This window comes from Bemisia tabaci, chromosome 4, assembly GCF_918797505.1.
Source record: "Bemisia tabaci chromosome 4, PGI_BMITA_v3".
NCBI classification, from domain to species: domain Eukaryota; kingdom Metazoa; phylum Arthropoda; class Insecta; order Hemiptera; family Aleyrodidae; genus Bemisia; species Bemisia tabaci.
Window position 1 is genome coordinate 3,240,625 of NC_092796.1, and position 18,869 is coordinate 3,259,493.

The window sequence follows — 18,869 nt, forward strand, 5'->3', positions numbered from 1 at the left end:
CAAGCCACATTCAGCTCTCACATTCAACGTGTGATTGCGGCATCAGATAAGAAAGGAATCAAATTTAAACTAAAATTTTGCAGTACGAACAACCACAACAATGATATATATATATGAGTCGCTTTTACAGCGCTCTTTGGCACTTTACGACGCCTAATCGCCACAAAGCTCGGTCTTCCCACAGGTCATCAGGGAGTTGACACTCCCTCATCTCACTCAACACCCCCTGTCGCCAACCTCTCACTGGGCGTCCCCTACGTTACAACAATGATCCATCGCATTATTTACATGTTTTGTGATCCACATTTGGGAGAGAATGTTGAAGAATGCACGCAAAACTGCGCAAACACTCAAAATTTTGACTGAGAGCAAGCGCTCACTGTGCAAATCGACCGTGTCAGTTGGCAAACACATAACTCGGTTTGCGACGTCGCAGACTTCCTGTCATACTTCATTTTTTAACTGGAAAACGACTCAACAGCAATTCTTTAAAACTGACGTGATTTTACCTCTCTGTGCGAAGAAAATTCTGCATAAACTTCAAGGAATGGTGTCAATTTGTTCTCCTGTAAGAAAATAACAGAGGAGGAGATTTTCAGACGCTGCAAACAAGATATGTGATTGCAGACTTACACAGTTGAAATGTTGTCGTGTAGGTGGGTAATATAGGTACTTCCATTTTGCAGCATAATGATTTTTATAGCAGGATAATATATAGTCACCAAAGAGGGGTTCAGCTCACCATACGAGATTATTATTGACAGAACTTTACTGTTTACATTAGTCTGATAAATCACAAATTCCTTCCGGCATGGGACTTAAGAGGTTATGCACAGTTTGTGACTGCAGGTTCTCTGATCGATAGTAGTGTGCGTGCACTGCAAGAGAGGGGTGAATCGGTGGCGGGAAGCAGCAGACATGTTCGACTGAGACACTATTGTGTTCGCTTGATTTCAGGTAGTTGTTTAACGTAGCGAATTTGTTCAGCACCTGAAACCTGCGGATTTGGTCCACCATCCGTTTGAGGTTCTGAAACAAGAAATTAAAAACACTCAGAAAACCTAGCTCAGGAAACAGATGGATGCTTTAGATAATTAAGGATTTTAGGTGTATTCACTCTGAATCAATTAATCTTTCTAAGACAAGATTTGTCTTTTATTTGGACAAATCTTTATTTTTGTTGTTGTTTCCACTGCATGCAGTTATGTATTGGAATGCCTGCTCAGCAAGGTTGCTAGATTGTGAGAAAAGATATGGACGTTTGACATTTAGTTAAATGTAGAATTGCACTGAAATTTCAGCACTATCTGGCAACAATGCTGTCCAGACCATGAATCTCGGCAGAGAAGTCACAATGAGTCACTCATAAATGTATCTGCAACAGGACAGATATTTTCCTGTTTTATCTTAGTTTTCTCGGCAATTCGCATCGGAATGGAAGCTCAAACTATGCAACTTTGAACTCGATTTTTGTAGGTTGATTTCGTTCAAAAAAATTCAAGAAAATTCCTGTGACCTGAACAGGGTGTCTACAGCCTCAGCAGGAAAAAAGGACCCCGCACACCTCTTATGGGAAGCTGCACCATGACCGATTGCTAATTGACTCATGTAATTCGATTCTCCTCAAGATGCTGATCAAAAGTTATAATTGCGCCAACTATCTACGATGCACCGTTTTCACAAAAAATCAAAGAGAAGATTCAACTCTTCGGCGAACATGAATAAAAAAGAACAAAGCATTTGAGGACAGGCCCGATGTAAATAAGGAAAAAACGTAGCGCGTGTCCGTTTTCTTAGCTGTACCTGCCGACTCAGGGGCTATCTCCCTCCCGCACTCGCCCGGTAGACGTTCAGACTTTCCTGTTCTTATGCTCCTCAAGAATCTGATTTGGATGGTCAAGCAAAACGGCGTGCGGAATCCGAGATAAGACTGCCAATCGGTGCGGGAGTCCCCATGATTTCCTTGTTGACACACAGCCGCTTGTCAATCGAGCACTGAAATGAGGAATCTTTCTGGCTTTTTATCACCGAATAATTGAATCTTCTCTTTGATTTTTTGCGAAAACGGTGCATCGTAGAAAGTTGGCGCAATTATAACTTTTGATCAGCATCTTGAGGAGAATCAAATGTCATAAGTCATAAGGCAATCGGTCTTGGTGCAGCTTCCCATAAGAGGTGTGCGGGGTCCTTTCCCTGACTTTTGCAGGTTTTCCCTGACTAAAATTTTCTAACTTTCAATGTCGACTATTTTCACACACGGAACTGGGAGTGAAACATTTTTTGGCATTGGTTAATTTCTCTACAAATGACGAAAACGTAACTCCGGGGATTGAGCTCCTAACCAAACTGATGAGCTTCTTTTCGATTGTGTGGACACCAGTGATATTTTTTCAGATTTCAATATTCAAGATTTTGCAAATTCCTTATTTCTACCATAAAATTACATGACTTTTTCCAGATTTTCCTGACCTGATGGAACTTCCTGACAATTCCTGGTTTTCAAGAGCTAACAAAGTCAACTTGTTACTTCTCATACGTGAAAAGAATTAGTGATTACTCGTTAACCTCTTAGAAAAAACTGGAGAATAATTTATGAAAAAAGAAAAAAAAAATCAAAATAATAAACACGGGTTATTAAATAGGCAAATAATGAAAAGAAATGAAAGATCTCTTCATTTTTACACACATGTATTTTTGGTATTCAGCCACTGCTTATTACTTCAAAACTGAGGGGGAAGGGGGGGGGGCGATGGAAAAAAAAAATTCAAAAATAATTAAATGGACTTACAATGCCTTTGACGTTTTCGTCTTTCCCGTCAACCCTCTGGGCTCTTAAAATAAGATAACAGAAGTCGAGGGCTTCGAACCTGCATTGCTGTCCTAGAAGGACAAACATCGTGTAGCCAGCCCAGTTGAGACCTTCACTGAAAGGTTCCCTGGAAGACAACACAAGAATCATAATAAAAGAGAAAATAAACCATCCAGGGATTTAAGCACATTAATATGTTTATAAATATTGTCTACTTGAATTAGACTCTCTTTGGAAAGGGGTCTCATCCTGCAAGAGCGATGAGTGAAGTAGAACACCCATTTTTTGAGGGAGGTCCCTGAAGACTTTCTCGCATCTACTTGCACTAGATTATTTGGAGTTATTATTGCAGAAAAATACTAGGGCATACAACTTGATGAGATTAAAAGGAACAAAGAATGAAAAATATTGCAACACATCCATATTTGGACAGTGCAACACAGCAGCAATAACTCTCTGATTAAAGCTTTGAAAAGAACAGAACCGTTCAACATCGTCTATGAATTTTTTACACATCATAATCAGTACTGCACCATAATTTAAAGAAAATCAATGTTATACTTTTCTTTAAAGAAATGAGAAGGGCCCAAGCTAAGTAAAGACGCGGTAAGTAACATTAAGAGGGAGGGGGGGAAGAATTGGGAGTAGTTTGGAATTTAGCTGGACATCCCCCTGTTATAAATTCAATATCAAGAGAGTGAATCATTTTCAAAACTGTAAATTATTCATTTTTGGACTTGAAGAGCTCAGATTGGTCTTGTTTTATCGGTATTTGATAGAACATTATCTCTACACAAACTGCATTTTAATATCTGCTACCGTTCCCCTGACAAAAAAAAAAGTTCAGGGTCATTCCATATAGAACCTACCAGCCATGCAACCGCCCAACTCGGATTTTGATGATAAATTTTTTTCTTGATCAGACCACCAAATAATGAACTTCTGCAAAATATTAGGTCTCAAATCGAAAAACTCACTGAGATATGAATTTTTGAAGTTTTAAGAATTTTCAAGAAAGTGACGTTTCGAACTTCTGAGAAAGAGAATGTCATTTTTCCCAATAAAATTCACACCGGGCCCATTTTTCGTCGGATTGAAGTGAAAATTTGACACAATGTCAATGAAAGTATGTAGATTTGAGAAAAAAATGCATGAAATGTTCGACTTCACTCATTGATGTGCTGCGGTTGATTGTTTGTTGTGATTTTGTCTGATTTTGGCGACAAAACCTTCCCCTCTTCAAATGCCCATAACTTTTGAGCTGCAAGTTATTTTTTGCTCCAATTTTTTTTAAAATGCTCCTAAGAGTATTAGAAAGACGCCTAAAGAACAATTCTGATGGTGTTTTGGGCTTTTCGTATTTTTTTTTTCACTTTTGTCCAAAAAAGGCGTAAAAAACTGAAAATAACACCAAAATGATTCCGATAATCGTCCATTACCCTGAAAAGTCCACTCAAAAATCGCTCATTTTTTGCCTGAATGGTCCTTACTGTGTGTACAATATGTTTGAAAAATACAATCAATGGTATTTTGGGTTTAAATATCTTTTACTTCGAGTTTTTGCCCAAAAAAGGCGCGCAAAACTGAAAAACACTGAAATTACGCCAATTATTGGCCCCAACTTTGGAGTAGCAACTCAAAGATTGCTCACATTTTTACTGAATGGTTCTAATTGCATGTGAAATGCATCTGGGGAATAAAAGTGATGGTATGTTCGGTTTCCACAACCCTCCTCCCAACAATTTTACTCAAGAGAGGCTCGCTTACCTGAAAAAAGCGCTAGGAAAATCTCACTAACCGGCCATTGCATTAAAAAAGCAATTGATTGGGGGCCCAGATTTTTCACCAAAAGACTCTTGTTGTATGGGAAGCATACTAACTTGAGAAGTGAATATAGTGTATTCTTGGTTGTAGTAGTTTTTTCCTTCACTCCTATCTTTAAGATCGGTATTTAAAGGAAGGAAATAAAACTGCAGGTATCCCTTTACTGGCGGGCATCCCTATTCACATTTAAATGCGATTTACTGACTCTTGGATGTGTGTTCGCCTGGCTGTTATGTGTCTCTTTCGCACACCCAAGCGTCCCGCCAATCGATTTTCTTTCTCTCTCGCACACTAAAGCGTCCCGCCAAGGGCAACCGAGGGCGCAACCGCTCTCAGAGGGTCGCGGGGGAACGGGATGCGCCTTTGCTGTAAAAACAACGCAAGTCGAACCGTGCGATTTTCTTTCTCTCTCGCACTTATGCGCCAGCCGCCTGGCTGTTTTCTGTCTCTCTCGCACACCCAAGCGTCCCGCCAGGCGATTTTCCATCTCTCTCGCACACATGAGCGAGCTGCCTGGCTATTGTCTGTCTCTCAACTACACAATCGCGTCGTGCAAGGCGATTTTCTATCTCTCTCGCACTTATACGCTTGGTACCTGGGCGATTTTCTGTCTCTCTCGCACTGGGTGCCCTTGAACGGGGCAACCGAGGGTGCAACCACTCTCGGAGGGTCGCGGGGGAACGCGATGCTGCTTTGACGGAAAAACAACCCAAGTCCCGCCTGGCTATTTGCTGTTTCTCTCGCACTTATACGCTTCCTACCTGGGCGATTTTCTGTCTCTCTCGCACTGGGTGCCATAAACGGGTCAACCTAGGGTGCAACCACTCTCGGAGGGTCGCGGGGGAACGCGATGCGCCTTTGCTGTTAAAACAACGCAAGTCGAACCGTGCGATTTTCTTTCTCTCTCGCACTTATGCGCGAGCCGCCTGGCTGTTTTCTGTCTCTCTCGCACACCCAAGCGTCCCGCCAGGCGATTTTCTATCTCTCTCGCACACATGAGCGAGCCGCCAAGGGCAACCGAGGGTGCAACCACTCTCGGAGGGTCGCGGTGGAACGCGATGCTGCTTTGACGGAGAAACAACCCAAGTCCCGTCTGGCTATTTGCTGTCACTCTCGCACGTATACGCTTCCTACCTAGGCGATTTTCTGTCTCTCTCGCACACTTTAGAGAGCCGCCTGGCTATTTGCTGTCTCTCTCGCACACAATCGCTTCGTGCAAGGCGATTTTCTATCTCTTTCGCACTTAAACGCTAGCTACCTGGGCGATTTTCTGTCTCTCTCGCACTGGATGCCCTTGAACGGGGCAACCGAGGGTGCAACCACTCTCGGAGGGTCGCGGGGGAACGCGATGCTGCTTTGACGGAAAAACCACCCAAGTCCCGCCTGGCTATTTGCTGTCTCTCTCGCACTTGTACGCTTCCTACCTGGGCGATTTTCTGTCTCTCTCGCACACTTTAGAGACCGGCCTGGCTATTTTCTGTCTCTCTTGCACACAATCGCGTCGTGCAAGACGATTTTCTATCTCTCTCGCACTAATAAGCTTGCTACCTGGTCGATTTTGTGTCTCTCTCGCACACTTTAGCGAGCCACCTGGCTATAGATAGAAAGTCGCATTGCAAGACGCGATTGTGTGCGAGAGAGACAGAAAATAGCCAGGTGGCTCGCTATAGTAAGCGAGAGAGACAGAAGATCGCCCAGGTAGCAAGCGTATAAGTGCGAGAGAGACAGCAAATAGCAAGGCGGGACTTAGTTTGTTTTTCCGTCAAAGCAACATCGCGTTCCCCCGCGGCCCTCCGAGAGTGGTTGCACCCTCGGTTGCCCCGTTCAAGGGCACCCAGTGCGAGAGAGACAGAAAATTGCCCAGGTAGCAAGCGTATAAGTGCGAGCGAGATAGAAAATCGCCTTGCACGACGCGATTGTGTGCGAGGGAGACAGAAAATAGCCAGGCGGCTCGCTGAAGTGTGCGAAAGAGACAGAAAATCGCTCAGGTAGGAACCGTTTAAGTGCGAGAGAGACAGCAGATAGCCAGGCGGGACTTGGGTGGCTTTTCCGTCAAAGCAGCATCGCGTTCCCCCGCGACCCTCCGAGAGTGGTTGCACCCTAGGTTGACCCGTTTAGGGCACCCAGTGCAAGAGAGACAGAAAATCGCCCAGGTAGCAAGCCTATAAGTGCGAGAGGGATAGAAAATCGCCTTGCACGACGCGATTGTGTGCGAGAGAGACAGCAAATAGCCAGGCGGCTCGCTAAAGTGTGCGAGAGAGACAGAAAATCGCCCAGGTAGGAAGCGAATAAGTGCGAGAGAGAAAGAAAATCGCACGGTTGGACTTGCGTTGTTTTTAAAGCAAAGGCGCATCGCGTTCTCCCGCGACCCTCTGAGAGCGGTTGCGCCCTCGGTTGCCCGTGGCTGCTCGCTCAAGTGAGCGAGAGAGATAGAAAATCGCCCAGGTAGGAAGCGTATAAGTGCGAGAGAGAGACAGCAAATAGCCAGGCGGGACTTGGGTGGTTTTGCCGTCAAAGCAGCATCGCGTTCCCCCGCGACCCTCCGAGAGTGGTTGCACCCTCGGTTGCCCCGTTCAAGGGCACCCAGTGCGAGAGAGACAGAAAATCGCCCAGGTAGCAAACCTATAAGTGCGAGACAGACAGCAAATAGCCAGGCGGGACTTGGGTGGTTTTTCCGTCAAAGTAGCATCGCGTTCCCCCGCGACCCTCCGAGAGTGGTTGCACTCTCGGTTGCCCTTGGCGGCTCGCTCATGTGTGCGAGAGAGATAGAAAATCGCCTGGCGGGACGCTTGGGTGTGCGAGAGAGACAGAAAAAAGCCAGGCGGCTCGCTCAAGAGTGCGACAGAGATAGAAAATCGCCTGTCGGGAGGCTTGTGTGTGGGAGAGAGACAGAAAACAGCCAGGCGGCTGGCACATAAGTGCGAGAGAGGAAGAAAATCGCATGGTTGGACTTGCGTTGTTTTTACAGCAAAGGCGCATCGCGTTCCCCCGCGACCCTCTGAGAGCGGTTGCGCCCTCGGTTGCCCTTGGCGGCTCGCTCAAGTGTGCGAGAGAGATAGAAACACGCCTGGCGGGACGCTTGGGTGTGCGAGAGAGACAGAAAACAGCCAGGCGGCTCGCGCATAAGTGCGAGAGAGAAAGAAAGTCGCACGGTTGGACTTGCGTTGTTTTAACGGCAAAGGCGCATCGCGTTCCCCCGGGACCCTCTGAGAGCGGTTGCGCCCTCCGTTGCCCTTGGTGGCTCGCTCAAGTGTGCGAGAGAGATAGAAAATCGCCTGGCGGGACGCTTGGGTGTGCGAGAGAGACAGAAAACAGCCAGGCGGCTCGCGCATAAGTGCGAGAGAGAAAGAAAGTCGCACGGTTGGACTTGCGTTGTTTTTACGGCAAAGGCGCATCGCGTTCCCCTTGGCTGTGCGAAAGAGACACATAACAGTCAGGCGAACACACATCCAAGAGTCAGTAAATCGCATTTAAATGTGAATAGGGATGCCCGCCAGTAAAGGGATACCTGCAGTTTTATTTCCTTCCTTTTAATACCGATCTTAAAGATAGGAGTGAAGGAAAAAACTACTACAACCAAGAATACACTATATTCACTTCTCAAGTTAGTATGCTTCCCATACAACAAGAGTCTTTTGGTGAAAAATCTGGGCCCCCAATCAATTGCTTTTTTAATGCAATGGCCGGTTAATGAGATTTTCCTAGCGCTTTTTTCAGGTAAGCGAGCCTCTCTTGAGTAAAATTGTTGGGAGGAGGGTTGTGGAAACCGAACATACCATCACTTTTATTCCCCAGATGCATTTCACATGCAATTAGAACCATTCTGTAAAAATGTGAGCAATCTTTGAGTTGCTACTCCAAAGTTGGGGCCAATAATTGGCGTAATTTCAGTGTTTTTCAGTTTTGCGCGCCTTTTTTGGGCAAAAACTCGAAGTAAAAGATCTTTAAACCCAAAATACCATTGATTTTATTTTTCAAACATATTGTACACACATTAAGGACCATTCAGGCAAAAACTGAGCGATTTATGAGTTGCTACTCCAAAGTTAGGGCCGACAATTAGCGTAATTTCACTGTTCTTCAGTTTTGCGGGCCTTTTTTGGGCAAAAACTCGAAGTAAAGATATTTAAACCCAAAATACCATTGATTGTATTTTTCAAACATATTGTACACACAGTAAGGACCATTCAGGCAAAAAATGAGCGATTTTTGAGTGGACTTTTCAGGGTAATGGACGATTATCGGAATCATTTTGGTGTTATTTTCAGTTTTTTACGCCTTTTTTGGACAAAAGTGAAAAAAAAAATACGAAAGCCCAAAACACCATCAGAATTGTTCTTTAGGCGTCTTTCTAATACTCTTAGGAGCATTTTAAAAAAAATTGGAGCAAAAAATAACTTGCAGCTCAAAAGTTATGGGCATTTGAAGAGGGGAAGGTTTTGTCGCCAAAATCAGACAAAATCACAACAAACAATCAACCGCAGCACATCAATGAGTGAAGTCGAACATTTCATGCATTTTTTTCTCAAATCTACATACTTTCATTGACATTGTGTCAAATTTTCACTTCAATCCGACGAAAAATGGGCCCGGTGTGAATTTTATTGGGAAAAATGACATTCTCTTTCTCGGAAGTTCGAAACGTCACTTTCTTGAAAATTCTTAAAACTTCAAAAATTCATATCTCAGTGAGTTTTTCGATTTGAGACCTAATATTTTGCAGAAGTTCATTATTTGGTGGTCTGATCAAGAAAAAAATTTATCATCAAAATCCGAGTCGGGCGGTTGCATGGCTGGTAGGTTCTAAATGAAATGACCCCTCAATACTTTTGGGACACACTATCTATACTATAAGCTCCAAGACCTCCTAATTTTGCGAAACTGGTAACGCTTAGTTCCAGCGTTCTACCGGGCCGATTTTCATGATTTTTGCGGCTATCGACGGGCAATTATCTCTAGATAAGCCAACTCTTTTCAGATTTTCAAAATATGGCCCAGGTTTTTTTATATTACGTGGTGAAGTTGCGAATTCTCCCATTTAAACAATGTAAATTTATACTTTTTGTCATAGCTCGTTTGAGCGTTCTACCGGGTCGATTTCCATGATTTTTGCGTAAATCGACAGGTAATAGGCCCTAGATGAGCCCGCTGTAATCAGATTTCGGAAAAAGGACCCAGGTTTTTTTAAAATCGCGTTATAAAAGTGAGTGAGTTTACAGAATGCTCCGGTACTGCTACCGCTATGCGCGGGAGGATGCGCAGTGGTCGAGGAGGTTGCGCAGTAGCTGTGTAGCCTGCGCATCAGCTCTACACTTATCTACACAAGATTCGCGCAAGCGACTTCACGTCGAGCGGTGGCCGAGTCGTCTAAAGACGTCAAATGCGTCCACTATGAACTCGGTATGGGTTCGATTCCCAATTCATGAAAAACTTGATCAATACTTGACTCTCATTGTTCATTGTTTTACTGCAATAATTCATTAAGCAGTCATTCCAAAACGCGTCCTTTTAATTTTAAAGTAATTTTAAGTAAAGTTTAAAATTAAAGCATACCTCATATCGTAATTTTTTAGGGGAAAAATAAAAGTAACACTGGTATGAGGGTAAAAATAGGGCCGCGAAGCGGCCCATTGATGGCGCGGAGCGCCTTCAGGGGGTTGGGCCGCGTAGCGGCCAGGGGGCGTAGCCCCCTAGTGTATTATATTGTGGATCTCATTTGATAAATACAATTGATATTATCACGTTAATTGGACAGATTAAAACTGGAACCAGCCGAAATACATTTGATGTTGTCCAATTTTCACACAGAACGACAGGAATCATTATATAGTTACCTTCGTCGTATCTAAAGGTAAGCTGTAGCATAATTTTTCTTTTCGATAGGATGCAAACTTATAAATTACTCACCTTGGCAGATCCAAGTTTTTCTACATGCGTGACCACATGAAGAGAATTAAATTTGGCTTCTAGCTTCCGCGACTTAACTTCTGGTTTCTCACCCTCTGAAAAATAAGGCAAATTATTAGAAAATTGCCATTTAAAAATCACTTTTTCAAACACGAGCAAAATATGATAATCAGCCTTTACAAAGGCTATGAGATTAAGTACTGTGCAGCATGTTTACTCTTTGATATTGGCAAGGAAAACAAACCACACAAAGAGACGTCTAGAAGTCAACTCCTGAACAAGATTGAAGTGTTTACAATTAACATTGGCTAAACAGCAAAAATACAAGTGATGTAATTTGTATTATCAGACTTTCATTTTATTTAATTTAAAATATTTGTTCATATCTTATTCAGAACTTGCTTTCGGAACTTTGTATTGTGGGAATCAGTACCTGCAAAAGATTTTAAACGGAAAACATGCTGCATTTTTTCTGAGTTGAGAATTTGTTTTTCTTTTGAGAACAGAGATAAAATTTTTCTTCACACGTAGTCTCATGAAATAGAAAAAAATGAAATTCTTTGCTGAAAGAAAAAATGTCAAGATTCCCCAGCAAAATCCACTTGCTTTTCAGAGTTGGACAAAATTCTCTAACTTTTCAAGACCCCTCTAAAAATTTTAATTTTTTGGAGGGGATCTTGGACTATCCGTTGAAAGTTTCATATTTCGAATACTTTTCGGGCATTTCAAGCTTCAGATGGAGAGAATTTTTACCTTTACAAAACGGCCTTGGCAAGATGTTCTGGAATGCGCCAGTATGGACTATCTGCACGTTTCCCACGAGTGTCTGCTCCATAAGCAAACAAAATAGGATTATGTCGCCTAACTCACGGAAGTTGTGAAATAGTTCCGTCCTGGCATCTGGGTATTGCACGATATCGTTTAATTGAGCATGATAATAACCTAGGCCCCCTGGAAAATAGAAGAGAGATCATTAATTACTTTTTACTCACCATAACATGACAATGATTAACCGACCATAGCTCATAATAGCTTATTAAAACCAAAATCAAGGACTTTTCAAGGAATTTAAATGAGTAAAATTATGGCATGTTAGGGATTTTTCGAGGATAAACAAACAATATTTTAAACACTTAAAAGAATGCCGTAGTTAAGAAAGATTACTTTTCTTGCCTCTTCATTCTCTGCTCTGCTACATATTCGTAAGAAAGTAAATGAGTGACACTCAGATGACACTATTTGACACTACAATGACTAAATAAACAAAGAGAAACTGATCTTCCAAACAATTGCAAACGAAGAACAAAAAATCTTTAGATTCATTTCCTAGTGAACATTCAATTAGGCTCAAGAATTTACTTTCCCAACTGGCAAGAGCATCCATCATTTAGTGAGTGAAATTTGAGGAGAAAAAACGTGACTTAAGTCCTTTACATCAGATCTTCTCCTGCCGAGCAAAGCAAAAATGTTACATCTACCTTCAGATTTTCCTATCTTCTTCCTTCTATTAAGTTCGATTTGGAGGAAACTGATCCTCACTATGTGCCATTTCTTCCATTTGTGTTTTCAAAGATGAGCCAAAGCCGTACTGAAAATCTGAACAATATGTATGCATTTGCGTTACATTTCCTCATTTGCAATACATTTCCGCAGAGAAAAGTGAAAATCTAGAGTTGAGTTACAGCGTTTTTTTTTTTTTTTTTTTTTACAGCAGATTTACTGGTTCACTCTCTACTTTTGTCTCCATACTGACGCACTAAAGAAGAACGCCGTATGAACCTTCAGGCATTGCCGTATTTCCTTCGATAAAACTCAAATTTCCTGGTAAACTTATGAATATTTTCCTCCCAGGTAATCAGATAATTTTGCTCGCAATTCCACCGAAAGGTCCTGAAAATTTCAAGGGAAAATATTCATAACTTTCATAAAAAAATGAACAATTTATCGAGGGAAATTTCACAACTCTCAAATGTTCATACGGCGTTTTTTCTCAGCACAGCAGCATAGGGAACAAAACAAATTCAAAAAAAGAAGAAGAATCCATCGGCAGATTAAAATAATAGGATGATAACTTGAACAAACCTGGAGATCCATAGGCATATCGTGGAAGCTTGCATGTTTTGAGCATTGCTTCCATCAAAGTCTTAGTGAACTGGAGGAGGTTTCCTTGGATGAGTAATTTGACGATTTGGAGGAGCTCTTCCATCACTACTGCGATGCCTTGGTAATCTAATAATCTACACATATGGCGCATGTGGCAAAGGCCGATAAAACCTACAACATAGGTGGATAAGAGTTGAGTGCAAGGATGATAATGACATTGAAACATAAATTAAAGCTTACAAACAGGGAATTCATACAGTAAGATAAAGACATTTTGGTCTTAATTTAATACATTTCAACGGTGTAAGTCTGCAACTACGGTCTATCTCGGTTTGCGATTCCGCAGACTTCCTGACATACTTAATTTTCTAAATGAAGAACTACTCAATGGAAATTCAATAAAACTGCCGTGATTTTTGTTCTCAGTGCCAAGAGAATTCTCCGAAAACTTCAACAATGTTATCCATTCGTTCTCCTTTACAAGAATAAAATAGAAGGGGAGATTTTCAAACATCACAAACATGATACATGGTTGCGGACTTGCTCCTTCGATTTATGATACATGCTAGATTGCGTTTTCTTCCCTTTTGCTCATGGATTCTTCAAACCTAACTACGTCATTCTTTTCTCAGTTTCAGAGAAAAGGTCAGAACTGCAGAAGAAAAATCTCTGTGCGAACAGAGGTTAAGATAGGGACCTTCTATTCCGCGAGCAAATTTTTCTTAACATTTGAAAAATGCACAGAGGAGGAAAATATGGATATTTCAGCATAGGTTTGACCCTGAAATCTAAAAAAATTGAAAGATATTGGTCCTGAATTCCCGAGACAAAAAACTAATTTTGTAGCTCACTTTAAATGGTGATGTATGTTTCCTATATTTACCTGAATAAGTCGCTCCATGGTCATTTCAAGGTAAAATTCACGATACCAAAGTTGAGCTAAATCACAGCATTGTTGTAAGAACTCTGAAATAAAACAAAAAGTAGTTCTGTAGAGAGAAATTGCAGTAATGCTGGTATCGTAGTGGATCCACTCACTTTTTAGGATCTATTGTGCGCTAAGAAAGGATAGGATTCAAATGAAAAAGACTGGAAGTGGGTCACTTGGTTACAATTATTCAGTGTCTTGCTTTGACAGCTCCTCAACTCAGAAAAAACTGACGTTTCTGCTGAATGCAGAAAAGTAATCTAGAAGGTCAACCACACCTTTTTTTGTACTTCATAATTTTATTCTGAAAAATAAGACAAAAATTTCGAATATTTGGAAAATGACCAACTCCAAGGTTTACAAGAATTCATTTCGCACATTGAGGGAACGAAAAGTATCAAATTTTTGGCAATCAAACTCTTTTGAGGAACTGTGGAACGTTTATAAGAAACTTTTTTCATCAGTAAAAGTTGTCTGCTGCATTCCATTTGATCCGTTTTCTGGATTTTATGTCTTTTTTTTCATGGAGTTTGGTATGCTTAAAATGGCCTGAATAAACTTTAAAAGAAATGTTCTCACCACTAAAACCGAGCAGATGATTCCAATAGTACAAGGTTTTGTGGAATTGGTCTATTTGCATCTGATACTGGCCATCGATTTCTTTCCATAAAGTCCTCTCCCCACCTGACTCATACGCAATTAACGACTGCAACATTGTGCGCACCATGTAAAGCTGGGTTGAGGATGGGCCTGAGAAAAAGAATACAATTTTTAATAATTCCATTAAATGGAAACAAAAAAATTAAGTAAATAATTAACTGGAAATTTCTATGGAGCTTTTCAACCGCTCTGAGTAAAAGGTTGACAGTTTACAAAAGAAAACAGGAAGTTTGCGGCTCACTATTAACAATCAGGCACCAATCAATACTACAATATCGTAAAAAAAAGCCTCAGTGGTTTCATTGCAATTTCTCCATTCCCTCTAACTTTTTCGTGTGTTTCGACAAGAAGCTATTTCCATTTATTGTGCAACATGGATGGAACAGTCACACGCCGAACATCTTGAAACAGTAATAAACACCATTTACACAGAATCCTTCAAGAGTAGAATTTAACAAATGTTTAACAATAATTTTAAGAGATTTCTTACTTAGATGGATGTTCGAGTCACTTATTGAAGTATTCTAGTTATATTTCATGGAGTTAATTGAGTACAGGCTAAAATTAAATGAACTTCAGATTTTTTTCATCTTATTAAAGTGGTACATAATTTAGTTACATACCGACATTCCTTCGAGGCACTTTGATACCAAAGGAAGAATCAGGATATTTCTATCCTTTCAGCGCAGGATCCGCTGATGGCTCAACCCCTCGCTGCCATTCGGCACATGTTTCTCGAACAGAAATCAAAATACTGCAATTTAAAAATGAAAAGAACATATATTAAGCAAGGTTAACCTCATAATAAGCCCTGATCATGGTTAAATTTAAAAACTAAAATCTTGTCTAAATGTATTAAAATTGAACAGCAAGAATTTTTTTGGAAGAGGAGAGGAGGCGATTATTTTTTTATGAATGATTAATTCTAAAATTTAAATTTTCATTTGTGCTTTAAAAAATTGAAATGTTCAGCTCGAAACTGCCAAACTTCCACAGAGAAAATAAATGCAAAAAAGAAACAAAAACTGACTAGAGCCAAAAGATTTTAAATATTGGATGATTTTTGTGGTGCATAAAACAAAATCTATTATATAGAGACCTAGATCACAAAAATCACTTTTTTTTGTGGACCAAATCTCTTGGAATTGAAAATAATTAAATGTTACGACCTGCGGAAAGATTTTCAAAGTTCTGCAACAGAATGCTTTGGCATTTCCACATTACACCTGACTTTTCAGAAACTTTTCACCCTAAAAAATAATACTTTAAAGAAAGGAATTGAAGAAATTTAAAGGAAAGAAAGGAAAATATAATGTACCTTCTGATTAGGTCTCTCTTGTTCTTTATGGCTTTTCTGAGAGGCTCTCTGAGAATTACTTGCACAAAGTCCTGGAGTTCGGCATAAGTATTGCGTCTGATGGCTTCGGTAAAAAAGGTTTCCATACGAGACATTAAAACTTGCAGGCCTTTGAGCATTGCAATAAACTCGATTAGCGCAAATTTTTCCTCTTCCATGTAGTTGTAGCGTGTTGCCTGAACAAAGGAAAGTAAAGGTTAAAAGCAACAAAGAGAAATTTGAAAAGATTTAAAGAAATGCTTGAATAAAAAAAGAATTTGAAGTGCTGACTGCATTAAGAAATATATTGAAATAAAGAGACAAAAGGACAAATTGAGAAATATGAAAAATACACATTATCCGGAGTGCCAATGAATACAAAAATTTTCTTACATCCTAATATCTTCTAAAAAGATTTTTGACTTTCTCAAAATGCTGAGCTCTGATATTCAGTTCAAATATCTTTGATTTTCAATGTAAAGAATCCTACAGAATCAAAGGCAACTCTTGCAAGCTGGCAACACTCTTCTGCCTCCATCTAGATATATTTTAACAATTAATAATCTCAACTGATACTTTAATATAAAAAATCTCTATGTTTATCTCACCCTCCCTTCAAAAGGATTTTCCGCTAATTCAATCGGAGGAAACCTCATACTGCTAACTTATCAAAATTGCTACTGTAATAAATTGATGATCCACATGGCTTCACTTTCCTTCGCTCTAAAGGCTGAAAACCTGGCGATAAACATCCAAAGTTCAGCACAAAGGCGCAGGACTTCACTCAATTTTCTCAGTGAGGGGGAAAGTCAAATGAATTTAACTTAAAAAAATGCTATGACCTAGAATGGACATTCCAAGAATGGTGACGTACTTACTCTTTCATATTCTTCAGCTTTTTGTGGGCATTCTTCATTTTGATGATGATCCGTCAGGTGCAACAACTTCCTTGAGTAAAGCTCTGTGACAACACTACTCCATTCGGACAGCAATTGTAAACCATACACGGCTAAATCGGCTGTTTCCTTGTTTTCCTTATCTGTTCTCAAATCTTTGAATGTTGTATTAACCTTAAAATTATGGAAAAAAGAAAAAATTGAACAGTTGTTTTCAGATGAAAAAATGTTTCAAGATAAATGGTTGATACTGGCAAATAACGAAAACAGATAACATGCTCGATACACTAGATTTCAATGGAAATTCAATTTCTTAAGAGAATGCTCCATGTTAAAAACTTATTACAACACTTCTCGCTATATTTGCTGGATACTGTTCATTCACACTTGTTATTTCTAAAACAGAGGTATAAAAAAGAAAAATAACAAAAAAATGGAGGAGGAATTTTTAAGAGGGAGAGGAGGTACCTCATTACTGTAAATAGCAAGCTCATCGATGTACTTGACATGTCTTCTCGTATTTGCAGCAAGTGCACCATCAAATCAGCTTGGGGACTGATCGTAGTAGAGCTTGATAAAGGCTCATTTTCCAGGGTCGAAATGCTTCGAGCGCTTCAAATAGTTGAATGGCGCTATTTGCACATCACCAAAGAGAGGGACAACCTCTAGATTCTGAAAAAGGAAAACGAGAGAGACATCAGACATGGAAAATTGATTTAGACGGTGATTTAAAAAAAATAAGATTAGAATATTAAAGATTGATACAAAATATTCACCATGAATGGGGTTCATGAAGGGTAGACAGACCAAAATTCAAGTGGGTATGGTAAAAGTTTGATTTTCTAGTTTTTGCGGTTTACCCAATTTTGTTCCTGTCCCTGCCAAATCCCTGTGAGGACATGGGGAACAACCTTAAATTTGATAGATTTGAATAGATCAGATTTTAGTACAGTACTATGACAGGATGTCACCTTGAATTATCAAATTTTTATTTCATTTTATTTCGTTTTTACAATCATCACAGGATTTGTCCTTTCATAATTATTACATAAAACAAAAATAGAAACTTTGGAAAAACTAGTTGATAGAACCAAAGATCCAAAATTGATTAATGTCATACAGAGTTCAGCTATTATACCGAAAAAACTGGGAGTTGGAGGAAGAAATTCGGAAAACACTGGAGCAATAAACAACTTGGAATCATGGACTGCTTTGTCGAAAAGTGTACCAAGTCAGTGAAGAAAATGAGACACTGTAATAAAATTTGACAAAATGATACCTTGACAATTCTGTCGATTTTACTGAGACATAGTTTCTTCCTTTGGTCAAGTTTGTTGATATTGCAGAGCTCGTTGTCCATCAAAAACAAACCAAAGCCCATGACCGGCAAACCAAGACAAAACTATGTTTTTACTGACAGTATTTTCATGTAATTGTGACCGAATCTGTGAGAAGGGACCTTTTTTCCGCAGAGAAAATTTCCCATAACTTTTTGCCAATTCAAGGAGGAAGAAAATCTGGACATTTTGACGTAAGTTTGACCCTAAAATCTTCAGAATTGAAGGAAATGTTAGTCCTGAAGTTCTATAAAAGAATTCTCGGGTTGTAGAAAAGCATGGTTTAAACGTTAGAAAAAAGTTAAGGAAAATTTTCTCCCAGAAGACAAGGTTCCTTTGCACAGATCTGATCACAAATGAAGACTTGGATGATTCGCAAACTTAATTTCTTTTTTTTTTATCAGAGGCGAAATATTGTGAAACCTGAGAAAAAAATACTGAGTAACTTAGAACTGTCTTGCTATGAAGCCAAGAACAGCGCCAAAGAAGGACTGACAATGAGACACATGGCCAAAATACAAAATCTTATTAAAAGTTCACAAATCGCCTAAACTTCAGTAACATTTCTTGAATTTAAAACTTTAGTTTAAAATCTAAGAGAATGAAAATTTAAAATCTAAGTGGCAGCGAGAATTTATAAAAAACACTTTTCTGAGAGTAGTGTTAAAATCTCAATTTTAAGGTCTTCAGAGTCTTAACTGGCTTGTGGCTGGAACAACAGTTCACTTTTTCCCCAAATTTTTTCCAAAACACAGTAATTTTCCTGTGATAAGAGCTTGAGTCCGCAATTTTGGATTCTCATTTCAGAGAGACAGTGATTTCGTTTGTAAACAAGATGTTTTCCTACAATCAACGAAACATCAAAAAATGTTTCCTTTATTTCTTTAAATTAACTGCTGACTCTTATCAGTAGAGAAGAATTCAAGCACTTTCAAGGCCTTGAAAGAAATGTCAAAACCAATTCAAAGGTCGAACAAATCGTGAAGATGGGATGACATGATACTCACTTCAACCAGCATGTGCTTTTCGGTGGGTGCCCAGTACATTTTTGTTTCGAACATGTGCACAC

General features: G+C 39.9%; 1 pseudogene; it reads right to left on the reverse strand.

Moving 5' to 3' along the window:
* Positions 1-732: 732 nt before the first annotated feature.
* LOC109031186 (cytoplasmic FMR1-interacting protein-like) lies at positions 733-17,902 on the reverse strand (annotated as a pseudogene).
* Positions 17,903-18,869: the final 967 nt, after the last annotated feature.